Source organism: Heptranchias perlo, chromosome 14 (assembly GCF_035084215.1).
Source record: "Heptranchias perlo isolate sHepPer1 chromosome 14, sHepPer1.hap1, whole genome shotgun sequence".
NCBI lineage: Eukaryota > Metazoa > Chordata > Chondrichthyes > Hexanchiformes > Hexanchidae > Heptranchias > Heptranchias perlo.
The window spans coordinates 30,240,110-30,257,374 of NC_090338.1; positions in this window are offsets into that span (position 1 = coordinate 30,240,110).

Below are 17,265 nucleotides of genomic sequence, written 5' to 3' on the forward strand. Positions count from 1 at the left end.
TGATCTCATACAATTCTTACACCTTCCAGCATCTATTTTCAGGGTGGCGTTGGTGGAGGGGTGGGAGAGTATCATCCACCTGGCCTCTCGGTCAGATATAGTGCTTAGGTAGGGAGACCCAAGGGAAAAAAATGAAAGAAAATGCTTTAAAAAACACAGCCTTGTCACCCTGAACAAAAAAAGTAAGAAAAAAGTAATGCACTAATGTTTTATATTAAAAAGGTGCATTCACTAGAGATCATATGGATGATTGTTTCAACAATACCCTTTAAATTCATTTTCATTAATCATTGTGCCGTGTGCAGACTATACTGCAACAGTAGCTCCCTCTCGTGACACCGTAGGTTGTCGAATGCAGTCATGATGTGTGTCATTATTCATCGGAGCCCAAACCGTAGCTGTTGCATTGTGGTTATCTTATACGGAAGCTGCAGTATAGTCACAGGAAAACCAAACTGGTCTCTGTCTGAATGTCTTAAGCTACAGCACAGCATGACACATTTCCTCCTCTTTTCTGGGCCTTACTGTAGTCAGGAATAATGTGATCAATGCCCACTGTAAATGTAACCTATCAAAGTGGGTAGAGGGTGATACCTGTTGGCCTCTTAGATAGTACAGAAGCATCAGAGACTGCATGACTCATTGATAGCACATTGACGTTTCATCTTTGAGAGCTGGATATGAATGCAGCCCAGGCTGATAGAATGAAGGTCTCCCAATTCCTCAGCCTATAATAGTCATAAGGGAAATGAGTTTGGAGCAGTCCCAGCCCGGTTCCCTGCGTGCATAAGTCCCAACAAAAAAACTGCTCATAATTTGGCACCAACTGTCACTAAACTGGCAATCTCACTCAGAGAGGCCACAAGAATGGGGCCTGTGGGAAATGGAAATCTCATATAGCTGCAGTTGGCTGCTCATCTGAGTTTAGGAGTCAAGTTGATTGCTGCTTTACTCTAGCCTGTTACATACCTGTCCTGGAAGTGCTGAATGCTAACACTGGGTTCAAAAAGTAGAACTGTGTTCCAATCTCAGCACTGACATTCCTTATTTGGTATGCAAAAAATTCATCAATTTATATGCCGCTGTACATATAAATATTTAAATTATTCAAATGCAATGTCCTGCAGACATCCATAATTCCCCTTCTCATCCTCTTTTCATGTTGAGGTGCAGTTCTACCAGCGTTTGCAGTCCTCTGCTTTCTTACCCTAATGGCCATTTTTCATGTGTGAGTTTAGACATTGAGAGCCAATAGACTATTTAACTGCAGAAGAATCACAGCCACACAAGATCCTGACATTATCCCAATGAACAGGAACAGGAATCGTGACTGTTTTTTTTCCATCTCTAGCCCAAGGAAGCTATGGTGAATGTTCTGCTATCATCGCTGCCCCAGCTGGAATGAATTAAATCAACACAGACCGTTGATTGGAGCTAGAATCTTTCTGGCCTGTATTGATGGAACAATGTGATGGGTTTAGAATTCCAGAATACAGGGACATGATAGCTGAAAAACTAAAATATAAAGTTTTAATTTTAAAAATAATTCTTTCCCAAGTTTGAAGTTTAAATTTTTCCATCTCTGCCATCCACTTTCCTTTGCCCTTGTCTATCTCGCTTTTGTTTTCTTGCTGTACCCTCACACGACAGTGCACTGAAGGTAAATTAACCAACAGTACCTGCCATCCATGTAAGGTTTAGTGTTAAGTCCAAACAAATTGTATGAGTAACCCAGTCAGTGCTTCCAATATTTGTGGTTGAGCACTGCTTGCTGTCAGCATTGGCACTAATGAAGGTGGGAGTATGGGCCTATATTCTCTGGAGTTTAGAAGAATGAGAGGTGATCTCATTGAAACGTATAAAATTCTTAGAGGGCTTGACATGGTAGATGCAGAGACGCTGTTTCCCCTGGCTGGAGAATCTAGAACTAGGGGACATAGTTTCAGGTTAAAGAGAGGGTGATTTAGAACTGAGGTGAGGAGGAATTTCTTCACTCAAAGGGTGGTGAATCTCTGGAATCCTCTACCCCAGAGGGCTGTGGATGCTCAGTTGTTGAGTATATTCAAAACTGAGATCAATGGATTTTTGGACTCTAAGGAAATCAAGGGATATGAGGATTGGGCAGGAAAGTGGAGTTGAGGTCGAAGATCAGCCATGAGGTTATCTAGGATTGCAACGGGATCTTGATAAATTGGGCCAGTGGGCCGATGAATGGCAGATGGAGTTTAATTTAGATAAATGTGAGGTGATGCATTTTGGTAGATCAAATCGGGCCAGGACCTACTCCGTTAATGGTAAGGCGTTGGGGAGAGTTATAGAACAAAGAGATCTAGGAGTACAGGTTCATAGCTCCTTGAAAGTGGAGTCACAGGTGGATAGGGTGGTGAAGAAGGCATTCGGCATGCTTGGTTTCATTGGTCAGAACATTGAATACAGGAGTTGGGATGTCTTGTTGAAGTTGTACAAGACATTAGTAAGGCCACACTTGGAATACTGTGTACAGTTCTGGTCACCCGATTATAGAAAGGATATTATTAAACTAGAAAGAGTGCAGAAAATATTTACTAGGATGCTACCGGGACTTGATGGTTTGACTTATAGGGAGAGGTTGGATAGACTGAGACTTTTTTCCCTGGAGAGTAGGAGGTTAAGGGGTGATCTTATAGCAGTCTATAAAATAATGAGGGGCATAGATAAGGTAGATAGTCAAAATCTTTTCCCAAAGGTAGGGGAGTCTATAACGAGGGGGCATAGATTTAAGGTGAGAGGGGAGAGATACAAAAGGGTCCAGAGGGGCAATTTTTTCACTCAAAGGGTGGTGAGTGTCTGGAACGAGCTGCCAGAGGCAGTAGTACAGGCGGATACAATTTTGTCTTTTAAAAAGCATTTGAACAGTTACATGGGTAAGATGGGTATAGAGGGATATGGGCCAAGTGCAGGCAATTGGGACTAGCTTAGTGGTATAAACTGGGCGACATGGACATGTTGGGCTGAAGGGCCTGTTTCCATGTTGTAAACTTCTATGATTCTATGATCTTATTAAATGGCAGAGCAGGCTCGAGGGGCTGTATGGCCTACTCCTGCTCCTATTTCTTATGTTTCTTATGAGTAGCGACCACAAAGAAAAAAGGCATCCTATTCAAGACAGCAACAGGATTTCACAGATCACAGGATTTCTGGTATTTTCTTGAATGTGAGGATATATAGGATGGACATGGGTGACCCTACAAGCATCTATAGTGTAATGCTCTGAGGAGTTGGTGAGACTGTATTAACATACACCGTTGAAATGGCATGGGGACTGAAGCACTCTGATTGGATCTATCAATGTTAATTCAGCTCCCCCACATTGTTTTAGTTCTGTAAATACTCCAGGGCACTGCAGAAGGAAAATAAGGGAACTCACTGTGCATTTCTCCCTTGTCAACCATGAGTACTCATGATGTTAAAACAACAAATTAATATTAATAATCCTGATAACGGCCCGGGGAACAAGCCCTCCCCCCTTCCCCACCCCCCAGGCTCCACAGACTGAAAATGGATACAGCAGAGAAAGTAGGTCTGCACATGATGAGAAAACTATCAACTAAGATTAAGCTAAAAATTGCAACATTGAACATGAAAACCTTGTACCAGAGGGAAAAATCCATTAGAATAGATAGAAATAATGAACTTAAATGTTTTAGATCTAAGTTAAATATAATGGAAGGATGTCGGAAAGATGAGGCGTACCAACTAGTCTACTCTAAAGGAGAGGACAAAAATGATGTTAAGTGATTCTATACAAAGAGGTACTTAAGAGTCTATAAGGTAATTTGGGTTTCTTTGACAAGATACTTTTAGTAAAATTAGAAATCAAACCGTTCTGCATTGACAGATTGGAAAGATGCTAATATAGTTCCAATTTTTAAAAAGGGTGACAAGGCAGAACCAGGAAACTATACACCTATTAGTTTGACTTCAATTATAGGTAAAATGCTCGAACGGATCATAACAGGTGCTACCTATGATCACCTAGACAGAGAAGGAGTCATCAGGGACACTCAACACGGCTTCTGGAAAAGAAGGTTGTGTCTTATGAATTTGATATAATTTTTGAAGAAGTCACTAGGTTAGTGGATGAGGGTAACCCAGTAGGCATTGTTTACCTGGACTTTTAGAAAACCTTTAATAAGGTATGTCAAAATAGATTACTCTAAAAGATAGAACCTTGTGGAATTACTGGGAAGCTACTACAATGGATCAAGAATTGGCTGCATGACCGTAGGCAAAATGTTGTTGTTAATGGCAGTGGAACTGCTTGGAGACCGGTTACCAATGGTGTCCCGCAGGGATCGATGTTAGGACCTTTGCTGTTTACTATCTTTATTAATAACTTAGATGTAAGAATTGGAGAAATGATCTATAGGTTTGCAGGAGACCAAATTACTGCAAGCAGATCTAGATATGTTGGAAGAGTGGACCTGCGTTTGGCAAATAGTATTTAACTTAGATAAATGCAGAGTTACGCACATGGGCAGGACTAACGCTAAATATACCCGACAGTGAGCGGAACTGAAGCCAGTGGTGAAAGAAGAAGATCTGGGTGTCATATTTCATAATTCTTTAAGGGTTCACGACCAATGCAGTGAAGCTATATATAAAGCAAATAGGGTTCTGGGTTGCATCCACAGGACTGTTTCATATAACACAAAACCTACTATTCGGTCCTTGTACCAGAAATAAAAACAGAAGATGCTGGAAACACTCAGCAGGTCAGGCAACATCTGTGGAGAGAGAAACAGAGTTAACGTTTCAGATCGATTACCCTTCATCAGAATTGGAAGATATTATAGATGAACATCTTAAATGCAGGTACAGAGCCAGGGAAAAGGGGACAGGAAGAGAAAAAAAGAGAGCTCTGTAATTGGGTGGAGGGCAGGGGATGATTAAATGACAGAAGTGATGATAGTGCAAGGCAAAAGGTGATAATGAGAGAAATTAAAGAAACAAAAGATGTGTCCAGAGAATGCGTGGATGGCTATAGCAGAATAGCAGAGGGGGAGTGAAGCATGGGAAATCTGGCAAAGTGGAGAATGCTCCTGCAGCCCAGGAATGTGGTGATAGAAAGGCAGATAGACACCAGGGGTACGGACCATCCCGCTGGCCGTGTACCATTAGGGGATCTCCATCCCAAACACCAGTCCACATTTCCCCCATTCCCATTAATTCTGGTGCGCCAATCCTACATTAGCTGCACCTGTTGTGGGAGAGAAAACGGGAACAGTAGTTAAGGTCTGAAATTGCTGATGTCAGTGTTAAGGCTAGAAAGCTGTAGAGTGCCTAGTAGAAAAATGAGGTGGTCAGAGTCACACTTGCGGACAGAACAGAGGTGTTCAGCAAAACGATCACCCAATCTGCGTTTGATCTCCCCAATGTAGAGGAGCCCATATCGTGAGCAGTGAATACAGTATACTAGGTTGGAAGAAGTAAAAGTAAATTGCTGCGTCACCCAGAAGGGGTGTTTGGGGCCCTGGACGGTGGTAAGGGAGGAGGTAAAAGGGTAGGTGTTGCATCTCCTGTACTTGCATGGAAAGGTGTCGGGAGAAGGAGAGCAGTTGTTGGGGGTGATGTAGAAGTGGACCAGGGTGTCACGGAGGAACATCTGGAACAACACCTGCTTCTACCCCTACCTCACTCCCATCACAACTGAAACCCTAACCCACATTATTGTCACTTCCAAATTTGTTTTCTGTAATGGCCTCCACACTGGCTTTCCAAATTCTACCCAACTAGTCCAAACTTCTGTGCCCACAACCTTTCCCACATTAAGTCTCATTTGCCTACCGCTCACATCGTTGGTGCCTATATTAGGCCCTTGTCCCCAATTAATAATTCTCAAAATCATCATCATCATCTCTAAACTTTGATCCAAACTACCTCAGTGACCTCTTCCACCCTAATGCCCAAACTCGAGCATTTTATTCCTCTAACCCTCACCTTCTCCGCATCCCAGTTCTCTTCATTCTACCATTGGTAGCTGAATTTTTATCTGTCATGGCCCTACACTACTCTCTGGAATTCTTTCCCAAAACACTCTGCTTCACTTCCTCTCTTTTAAATGCCTTCTCCAAACCTTGCCTTTGGTCTCCTCTTTTAATTTCCCCACTTATGCTCAGTGTCTGTTTTTAATTTGTTTTTATTCTTCTGTGGAGTGCCCTGGGACTTGGATTTTCTACATTAAAAGTGCTATTAAAAAGCAAGTTGTTTAGCAAACACTTTTTTCCAAGAAAATCATGCATTCCAAAAGTAATTTATTATGTGAAACACTTTGAGATGTTTTGATGAGATAAGATGTGATGCAAGTATTATTTTCCCAAATACAACAGTTTTAAAATAATACATTTCAGGAGTGTACTTACAAACAAAATCTTTCTTCTGCTGAGTGTATTTGCAAAAGTACTGCTGTGCTATAACAAAATAGTTTCAACTCCAGGGAAACACTATTGTTGCTCCTTCCTGCAGTGTATTACAAAAACGATAACACCACTGTTCCACTCTGTGTTTGACACTTGTTACTGTAAAACTTTCTGCACAATTTTGCTTTATTTAAAATAAAATCATGCAAAAAAAGAAAAATGTGTTGTGATTATGGTAACATTGGAACATGAGTATGCCATTCAGCTCCTTAAACTTTCTCTGCCATTCAATTAGGGCATGGCTGATCTGTACCTCAAATCCATTTTACCCACTTTAGTTCCATAATCCCTTTTATACCTTTACCTAACAAAAATCTATCAATCTAGGTCTTGAAAACTCCAATTGTCCCAATATCCGCAGCCTTTTGGAGGAAAGAATGCCAGATATTTACTACGCTTTGTGTGAAAAAGGGCCTCCTGATTTCCCTCCTAAATAGCCTAGCTCTAATTTTGAGATTATGTCCCCTCGTTCTTGATTTCCCCATCAGAGGAAATGGTTTCTCTGCATCTACCCTATCGAATCCTTTTAACATTTTAAACACCTCAATCAGATCACCCCTCAATCTTCTATACTCAAGGGAATATGCAACCGGTTCTCATAATTTGACTGGGTAAGCCCCAGAATTATTCTGGTGAATCTGCACAGCACCGCCTCGAAGGCCAACATATCCTTCCTGAGATGCAGTGCCCAAAACTGAATGCAGTACTCCAGATGGGGTCTGATCCAGGCTTTATACAACTGAAGCATAATTTCCTCTCATTTATAGTCCAGTCTCCTTGAGATAAAGGTCAACATTCCATTAGTCTTTTTGATTGCTTTTTGTACCTACTAGCTTTAAATGATGGATGTACTTGGACTACCAAATCTCTTTGCTCCTCTACAGTTCCTAGTATCTCACCATTTAGAAAATACTCTGATTTATCTTCCTTAGGTCCAAAGTGGATGACCTCACATTTGCCCACATTAAACTCCATCTGCCATAGTTTTGCCCACTGACTTAATCTGTCTGTGTCCCTTTGCCATTTCCTGCTCTCATCTGCACTACTTACTATCCCTCCCAAGAAGCCAAAATTCTCCCAATATTTTACAGCAAAGCTACAGAAGGCAATTTAGCTGCAACTATAGCATGCAGCCTTGGATGCATTGCACAAAGTAAACAGTTGCATCCCCTTTCCCAGTGGTGAGACAGTGAATTGATTCTTTTTAAATTTGTGAATGTTGTGCTCATCAAAGTGAGGGAATTAGTCCTGAGGAATGGAGCGTTTTCCATTTTGGGGATCTAATCTCAGCATCAAGAATTCTCAGGTCAGGTATAGGCACATTGAAATGAAGAGCTTCGGCCCCAACTTCAGAAGAAGGGTATCTACTGCAGCAGTTTGGCATTTTTCTGTTTTCCACATCAACTTCTCAGTGAGATTGCCAAGTAGGGCCAAATTAGTGGCAGGCTTTTGTCCCATCAATCTGAATTTCAGCCCAAGTCCCAGAAGTGAAAGGCTAATGTCCAACCCACAGAGCCACTCAACTCCCTAAATAATGCAATATTATAAGCTAGATTTCCTCTGTGCCCATAGTTCAGAATATTCAGCAGAGGGTTTAGTGTGTGAATAAACTTCTTAAAATTTGAAAAGTGCTTTGTTGGGATAGAATTCTCCTTTAAAATATTTGTTCCTGAGATATTTTCATCGCTATTGCATGCACCGTAGAGGCAGAATGCCATGAGTCCTTGTGTTGTGCCAACCAATGCAGTCAAATGAGGCCTCAAAATCTTCAACATAATCAGGCATTAGTCCAGCCTTGAATTACATCAACATTAAGACCGATGGTGCTTCACTCAATTTGGGATTGTTGACCATTTTAATTATTGATATATTTCTTTGGTCGCATATGACAAATCCTTGTTGAACAGAGTACAAGCTACATAACTTTGCAAAACATGTAATCTGTTTGGAATAATGGAACAGTACAACCCATCGTATATAAACAGTAATCTATCAAAATGGGCAGTCAATATGTTACAAGAGCTAACAAAGCTGTTAATGTAGCTCTCGATTTGGATTGCCTAATTGCACCAAGCCTAGTCCAACAGAATTCACAAACAATATCACTGTGATTACCCCAGTGAAAGTGCTCATTCTCTAAAATACCAAGGTCTTCCCTCACACTGAAGGAAAAACTTCAAAATCTGCTGCTTTTTCATTGTTTCTTGGAGACATTATTGACATCTAAAAAGTTTTAGCAAGATTCAAACATGGCCGATTAGCTCTGATCCATTCCAAGACAGATCCACATGATTCACTTGGTGAGTTATTTCGAAAAGGGGTTTGTGTGATTAACAAGTTTCGCTGTCATCTGTGCACACGTAAGATAAAACACAATCTACAATACTACAGGGTAGAGATACATTAAGAGGTTTGGGGTTGGGACCTATATTTGTTGAACATAGGTGAATTTTATACAGTTTAAAAAATTTTGCTGGAGAAAATTCAAAGATATGACATAATGCAGCGCATTTATGTAAAAGTCTTTATCATCGTAATTTAAAATCAGTAAGGTTGATAATGTGGTCAGGGTGCAGTGGCACCAAGACTACTGCTCTTCAGGCACTGCGTGCACCTTCCCTCCACTGATATGACCTCATGCTAGATAGTCTCATTTAATTACATTTCTGGCCCACCTGGCACACAGGACATGGCACACTGGGAGCTTGCAGAGGTCAGTAGGTCGGATGTCCAGTCCCAGCAACCCTTAAAGTGCTACTGGTTGCTCTCAAAGGGAATTCACTGCAAATTTACAACTTGGCAGAAGCAAAGAGCAGAGGCAGAATAGCGGAACCACCGGGAGCAGGTGTTGAATAGTTAGTGGAGTTAATTGTCCAAAGAAGGATGGTACTAAATACGTTACTCAAACTTATGTTAGACAGTAATGAGAGGGCACATACTTAAGAGGAAAGGTGGATCTTTTTAGAGCAGTGGGATACCCAACAACCAGAGCAGCTTGGAAGGAGGTGACAGAGAGAGTTAATGCTATTTCACCTGCAGCTTGAACCTAAGAATAGATCAGGAAGGCATTTTCTGGATTAAGCAAGATTAACACGATAAATGTGCTAACATTTTGCATAATAGAGCCATATAAATTTAGCGCAGAGAAGATTATTTGGCACATTGGTGGCTCTTTGTTGGAGCAAACCAAAATGACTCCCTTGCCCTGCTCTCTCGACATAGCCATGTGCATGGAGAATAGTGTCTTCAATTATCTTAGCTAATCTTGTCAGGTAATTCAGCAACTCACTGCAATGTGTGGCAGTTTATAGGGTGGCGGAAGTTGCACTTACTGCCTCTGACACCTCTATCCATAAAGTCTGGACCACCATTTCATGAACTTCCTGCCCTACATCAGCAGGACTCTTTATTTTCTGGATTTTATTTCTGCTAAAAGGACATCCACAATGCATCAGCAAATCTGGGGGCCTTTACAGTTGCTGACCAACCCCCCCCCACCCCCCAACCCCCCCACCCTCAACCTTTCCTCGTTGATTGCTACATAGTTCTAGTGCTCCCTGCCTAAAAAACATGTGCCTTTAATCAGATTTCCTCCTTCCCAGTGGCGGTTGACCATTAGGCAGCAGGTTTACCACTGCCATTGTGCCCCAAATAAATAATTAGGGACAATCCAGGACACTTCAATGGGGTTATGGCAGATTCACATAAGTGGGTAGACTCACATAGGTTGCCCTAACAATTGGAGGAAATACAACTCAAAATGTTTGAGAGTAGATTGGATAATGCCATAGTTTACTATAATTAAAGCCCTTTCATCTTAAGGATTTGGGTATGAATTCATACTCTGGATAAAGTAAGACTTTTTTTTTATTCATTCATGGGATGTGGGCATTGCTGGCAAGGCCAGCATTTATTGCCCTTGAGAAGGTGGTGGTGAGTTGCCTTCTTGAACAACTGAATGGCTTGCTAGGCCATTTCAGAGGGCAATTAAGAATCAACCACATTGCTGTGGGTCTGGAGTCACATATAGGCCAGACTGGGTAAGGACAGCAGGTTTCCGTCCCTAAAGGGCATTAGTGAACCAAATGGATTTTTATGACAATCCAGTAGATTCATGGGCTACCATTACTAATACTAGTTTTTTTTATTCCAGATTTTATTTAATTAATTAATTGAATTTAAATTCTCCAGCTACCATGGCAGAATTTGAACGCATTACTCCAGATTATTAGTCTAGGCCTACTGGATTACTAGTCCAGTAACATAACCACTATGCTACCATACCCATACATCTCACCCTTCCAACTGTAAATGTTCTAACTAAAGCTACAGTGTACCAAGATATGGGTCAATACAAAGTGATTTTCGGTGCACATTTACTTGAAATGGCGGAACTTGGAAGTCAGGTCCCAATCGGATTATGAAGTCAAGTGGTATGACACGCCTTCAGAAGGCTGGACGACACCTTGTGAGTTTTGCACTGTGTAGAGTATAACTTTAGTCCGGAGTGAAACCAGGCTTAAAATGTGCTCAGACAGTTAGATCTTCTATGCACTTTATAAACTTAATATTGTGTCTTTTAATGTTATGAGAAAGTGGATACTGCTGACTGCTCTCTCCTAGAAATTAAATCTGCTGCTGGGACAGCAGAGCGCTGGTTGTGCATGCAAGCACTGATGCACAGAGCTCTCTTTTTTATAATCATTCATGGGAGGTGGGCATCGCTGGCAAGGCCAGCATTTATTGCCCATCCCTAATTGCCCTTGAGAAGTTGGTGATGAGCCGCCTTCTTGAACCGCTGCAGTCCGTGTGGTGAAGGTTCTCCCACAGTGCTGTTAGAAAGGGAGTTTCAGGATTTTGGCCCAGTGACGATGAAGGAACGGTGATATATTTCCAAGTCGGGATGATGTGTGACTTGGAGGGGAACGTGCAGGTGGTGTTGTTCCAATGTGCCTGCAGCCCTTGTCCTTCTAGGTGGTAGAGGTCGCGGGTTTGGGAGGTGCTGTCGAAGAAGCCTTGGCAAGTTGCTGCAGTGCATCCTGTGGATGGTACACACTGCAGCCCACTGCGTCGGTGGTGAAGGGAGTGAATGTTTAGGGTGGTGGATGGGGTGACAATCAAGCGGGCTGCTTTGACCTGGATGGTGTTGAGTTTCTTGAGTGTTGTTGGAGCTGCCCTCATCCAGGCAAGTGTAGAGTATTCCATCACAATCCTGACTTGTGCCTTGTAGATTGTGGAAGAGCTTTGGGGAGTCAGGAGGTGAGTCACTCACCACAGAATACCCAGTCTCTGACCTGCTGTTGTAGCCACAGTATTTATGTGGCTGGTTCAGTTAAGTTTCTGGTCAATGGTGACCCCCAGGATGTTGATGGTGGGGAATTCGGCGATGGTAATACCGTTGAATGTCAAAGGGAGGTGGTTAGACTCTCTCTTGCTGAAGATGGTCATTGCCTGGCACTTGTGTGGCGCGAGTGTTACTTGCCACTTATCAGCCCATGCCTGGATGTTGTCCGGGTCTTGCTGCTTGCGGGCACGGACTGCTTCATTATCTGAAGGGTAGCGAATGGAACTGAACACTGTGCAATCATCAGCGAACATCCCCATGTCTGACCTTATGATGGAGGAAAGGTCATTGATGAAGCAGCTGAAGATAGTTGGGCCTAGGACTGCCCTGAGGAACTCCTGCAGTAATGTCCTGGGGCTGAGATGATTGGCCTCCAACAACCACTACCATCTTCCTTTGTGCTAGGAATGACTCCAGCCACTGGAGAGTTTTCCCTGATTCCCATTGTCTTCAATTTTACTAGGGCTTCTTGGTGCCACACTTGGTCAAATGCTGCCTTGATATTAAGGGCAGTCACTCTCACCTCACCTCTGAAATTCAGCTCTTTTGTCCATGTTCGGACCAAGGCTGTGATGAGGTCTGGAGCCGAGTGGTCCTGGCGGAACCCAAACTGAGCATCGGTGAGCAGGTTATTGGTGAGTAAGTGCTGCTTGATAGCACTGTCGATGACACCTTCCATCACTTTGCTGATGATTGAGAGTATACTGAGGGGGCGGTAATTGGCCGGATTGGATTTGTCCTGCTTTTTGTTATCAGGACATACCTGGGCAATTTTCCACATTGTCGGGTAGATGCCAGTGTTGTAGCTGTACTGGAACAGTTTGGCTAGAGGCGCGGCTAGTTCTGGAGCACAAGTCTTCAGCACGACAGCTGGGATGTTTCGAGGCCCATAGCCTTTGTTGTATCCAGTGCACTCAGCCGTTTCTTGATATCACGTGGAGTGAATCAAATTGGCTGAAGACTGGCTTCTATGATGGTGGGGATATCGGGAGGAGGCCGAGATGGATCATCCACTCGGCACTCCTGACTGAAGATGGTTGCAAATGCTTCGCCTTGTCTTTTGCACTCACGTGCTGGACTCTGCCATCATTGAGGATGGGGATGTCTGCAGAGCCTCCTCCTCCCGTTAGTTGTTTAATTGTCCACCACCATTCACGACTGGATGTGGCAGGACTGCAGAGCTTTGATCTGATCCGTTGGTTGTGCAATCATTTAGCTCTGTCTATAGCATGTTGCTTCCGCTGTTTAGCATGAATGTAGACCTGTGTTGTAGCTTCACCAGGTTGGCACCTCATTTTTAGGTACGCCTGGTGCTGCTCCTGGCATGCTCTTCTACATTCCTCATTGAACCAGGTTGATCCCCTGGCTTGTTGGTAATGGTAGAGTGAGGAATATGCCGGGCCATGAGGTTACAGATTGTGTTGGAATACAATCCTGCTGCTGCTGATGGCCCACAGCGCCTCATGGATGCCCAGTTTTGAGCTGCTAGATCGGTTCTGAATCTATCCCATTTAGCACAGTGATAGTGCCACACGACACGTTGGATGGTGTCCACAGTGCGAAGACGGGACTTCGTCTCCACAAAGACTGTGCGGTGGTCACTTCTACCAATACTGTCATGGACAGATGCATCTGCGACAGGTAGATTGGTGAAGATGAGGTCAAGTAGGCTTTTCCCTCGTGTTGGTTCGCTCACCGCCTGCCGCAGGCCCAGTCTGGCAGCTATGTCCTTCAGGTCTCGGCCAGCTCAGTCAGTAGTGGTGCTACCGAGCCACTCTTGGTGATCAACAATGAAGTCCCCCATCCAGAGTACTTTCTGTGCCCTTGCTACCCTCAGTGCTTCCTCCAAGTGGTGCTCAACATGGAGGAGGACTGATTCACCAGCTGAGGGAGGGCGGTAGGTGGTAATCAGCAGGAGGTTTCCTGTCTATTCTAAAGCAGACTGCAAATTGCTCTCCATAGTATAACTCGGATCTTACTGGCTGTGCTTTGCACTCTACAGCTACTGGGCTCAGACCAGTAGTGTAATATAACTGCAACCTGAAATAAGTTTGCTAGTCAGTGTGAGTTCAAAGCACAAAACTGTCCATAACTTACAACAACTTGACAATAACTCTATACAGGGATTGCTAATGTGCGAAATAGAAAATTCACATTAGTGTAACGATAATGCGCTTCTGTTGGTGTTAAGGCAAGATATTGAACAAAATACATTTACTGGGATTCGGCTGCTTTAGATCCAATACATATACCTCAGAAAATAGATGATTATCCACTCATTAGACTTCCGGGGATTGGATACATATATCCATCATTTGCTCAATGCTCGAAATTAGGTTAAATATGCCCTCACTAGATTGACATGGATAGGATGCATATCATTGAAGATCTATATGATGGAATGCATACCCTTCACTGAATAGCCAGGAATTAAATGCAGTCCTCTGACAAGAGAGAAAGAAAACAACGCAACAAAAAAACATTTTAGGATATGTATGTGTTCAATTACTGGCAACATCTGAGGGTCAGATGAGTCTGATCCTTAGCAGACTTGTTTCCTAGGGCTGGATCTCTTGTGCTCTCTGAGAATAGGCCTTCAAATATCTCCTGTTGTCCAAGTATCAGTCAAACTCTAATGGCTGCTCTACAACTGATTTCCTGGCAGGAAGGCTATTTCCCAGCTCGATCAATGATGGTACATCTGAGCCACTGACAGTAGTGGATATTGAAGTCCCCCACTCAGAGTACACTTGTGCCCTTGCTTCCCTCAGTGTTTCTTCCAAGTAGAATTCAGCATGGTGGAGTACTGATTCATCAGTTAAAGGGAGGAAGGGGTATAATCAGCAGGTTTGTTTGATTTTGTTTGACCTGAAGTCATGAGAACTCTCAGGACCATGCCCACCCAACTGTATATCATTGTCTCCCCTCTTCTAGTGGGCCTATCCTGCTGGCGGAATGATGATGGAGGAGTCATAGATATTAGTTGGTAGCTATGACTGTGAGTACCACTATGTTGGGCTGTTTCTTGACTAATCTGTGGGACAGCTCTCCCAAATTAGACTCCAGTCCCCAGATGTCATTGAGGAGAACTTTGCTGAGTCTTGTCCTGATCGAATGCCTAAATCATTGCTACAAGGTCCATCTGATATTTCTCTTAAGATTCTGTTTCGCAGTGATTATTTTACTACTACTGAATGGTTTGCCAGCCCACTTAGGGGGGCATTTAGACTCAACCACACATTATGTGACTGGTGTCCCATGTAGGCCAGACCAGGCAGGGATGCAGGTTTCTTTTCCTTAAGGATATTAGTGAAGCAATTGGGTTTTTATGACGATAAATTAACAGATTTATTGAATTCAATTTCACAACTTGCCATGGTGGCATTTGAACTTGTGACCTATGGGTTGCTAGTTCAATAGTATAACCACTAGTATATTGTACCCATCAATGCATTTCCACCAGTATTATATTTCAGGTTGTGAAAAGTCAATCTGATTCAGATTCCGTTCCCTGTTCTTCAGAAATTTGAGTTCCTGGACCAATGTACAGAGTCGTAGACTAACGGGAGTGGATGTACCACCAGAGGAAGTGCAGAGTAGTAGTCAGTTGTTTTCCGGAGAGAAGGGGAGAATTACTGAGCAAGGCAGCTCAGCTGAGCTCTTAATGGGCTGCCCCCCTATGCTGTATAAAGAATCTGAAGAAGGGGAGAAAAATAACAAGCCTATTCGGAAGGGTCGTCTTAAAGAAAATCTGAAACTTACCCGAGTATCTTTTCATTTGTGAGTGTAACATTCTCTCTTCTCATATTATATTCTCCTCTTTTTTCAATGGGTCTCACTGCATAATGCACCAACTGCGGTCAAGGGAGGAGGTGTGTTGCTGTCACGTTTCCACAAATTCTGTTCTGTAAGCATTCACTCGCAGGTGTGGGGGATCGAACTACGTTGATCCTGTTTTTATTTCCTTGTGGAGAAGCACTTGGCGAATTCTTGCCACCTCCCACAATGATGTGGCTGAGATCAGGAAATGTGGGTGTGATGGTGGTAAACATGTCTCCCTATGGCACAGCACAGTGGGGCTCTAATGTGCCTCATTGGGGACCACAAATGTCCCCATTTTCAGGTGGGAACGGGTGGTAGCGAGCCAAAAATCACAGTGCACTCCGTTTCCGTGACGGCTGGCAACCGTGGTTTTGAAGCAGGCCAGAAAGCATGCGAGCAGCACTCAAAACAGTAGGAGGCTACCTCTGTAAGCAAATTTGGGTCTCACTCTGTATGTAGGACACAGATTAAATTTTCAAGTACCAATAGGCAAAGCGAGTGCTTCACCCAGTGCTCCTCCTGGCCTCACAAAAATCTTCCCACCTGCTGCCAGTATCTCCGTGCCCTCCCCGGGATTGCCACCCCCACCCCCGCTTTAAATGGCCTACTACTTCTGGTTAGGCCTTGTGGAGGAGCCACCGGATTACCGGCCTCCCCTATCGTGAGCTGCCTGTCACAGCTCATTAAGTGCTGGCAGCTTGCCACTAGTACTGTAATGAGATCCTACCAGGGAAATGGTTCCTATCACCCGCTAGTGCCATTGGGCAGGCGGTGCAACTGTGCCACCACCCGATGTATATCCAAACCAAAAATGGCCCCCAGTGTGTCTGAATTTGGGAGCAAAATCTCAGGAGTAAAAACTGTCCTCATTCACTTATCTGGAATGGGCACAGGTGGCACACAAACTCCAAATGGATCTGAACTGGGAAAATGTAGATTTATAAATTATTTTGAAGCTCATCTTACAGTTCATTTTCTTCCCAGGTTTTAAATGTTATCTTTCTTAGTTCCCCCCCCACCGCCACCCAGTTCATGCTCCATTTTCACCAGCCAAACTGCTCCCAAGCCCACTGCCAATGCTGACTGAATTTGCCCTGGGTTAGTTTTCCTATTCATTTTCTCAACTTGCTTATAAATAAGTATTTGTTTATTCTTCAGCATGGCCTAGATTGTGAATTTGCAGAGGTGGGGAATTGGAGGTACCTAAAACTCTGTGGCACACTACATTGGAGTAGCAATATGTTATAACAATATTGGACCTCCTATTCTTCTAATTTTTGATATCAGAATTAAAACATTGAAACTTAAACAAGTTGGCAAACAAAATCAATGTGACATCCTGTACAATTCTGTCCTGTAAGAAAAAATGATTAAGGGTTTAAGGATTGAGTCATCGTGTAGAATAATCCTTTCAGATGTTTTTTTTCAATTTAAATTGTAGAGTTCAAAAGCCTGAGAATGCATATTAATGTTTTCATTACCTGAAGCTTTCTTTGTTTTCCTTCATTGATGAATGTCAGCTGGATCATGTGCTTCTTTTGTATTCCTTGCAGTAGCAGTTATGAAATAACATAGAAGCTGAAGTGATTGGGCACTGTCTTCATACTGGAATGTTTGTGAATCTTTTCTCATCTGTTTTCC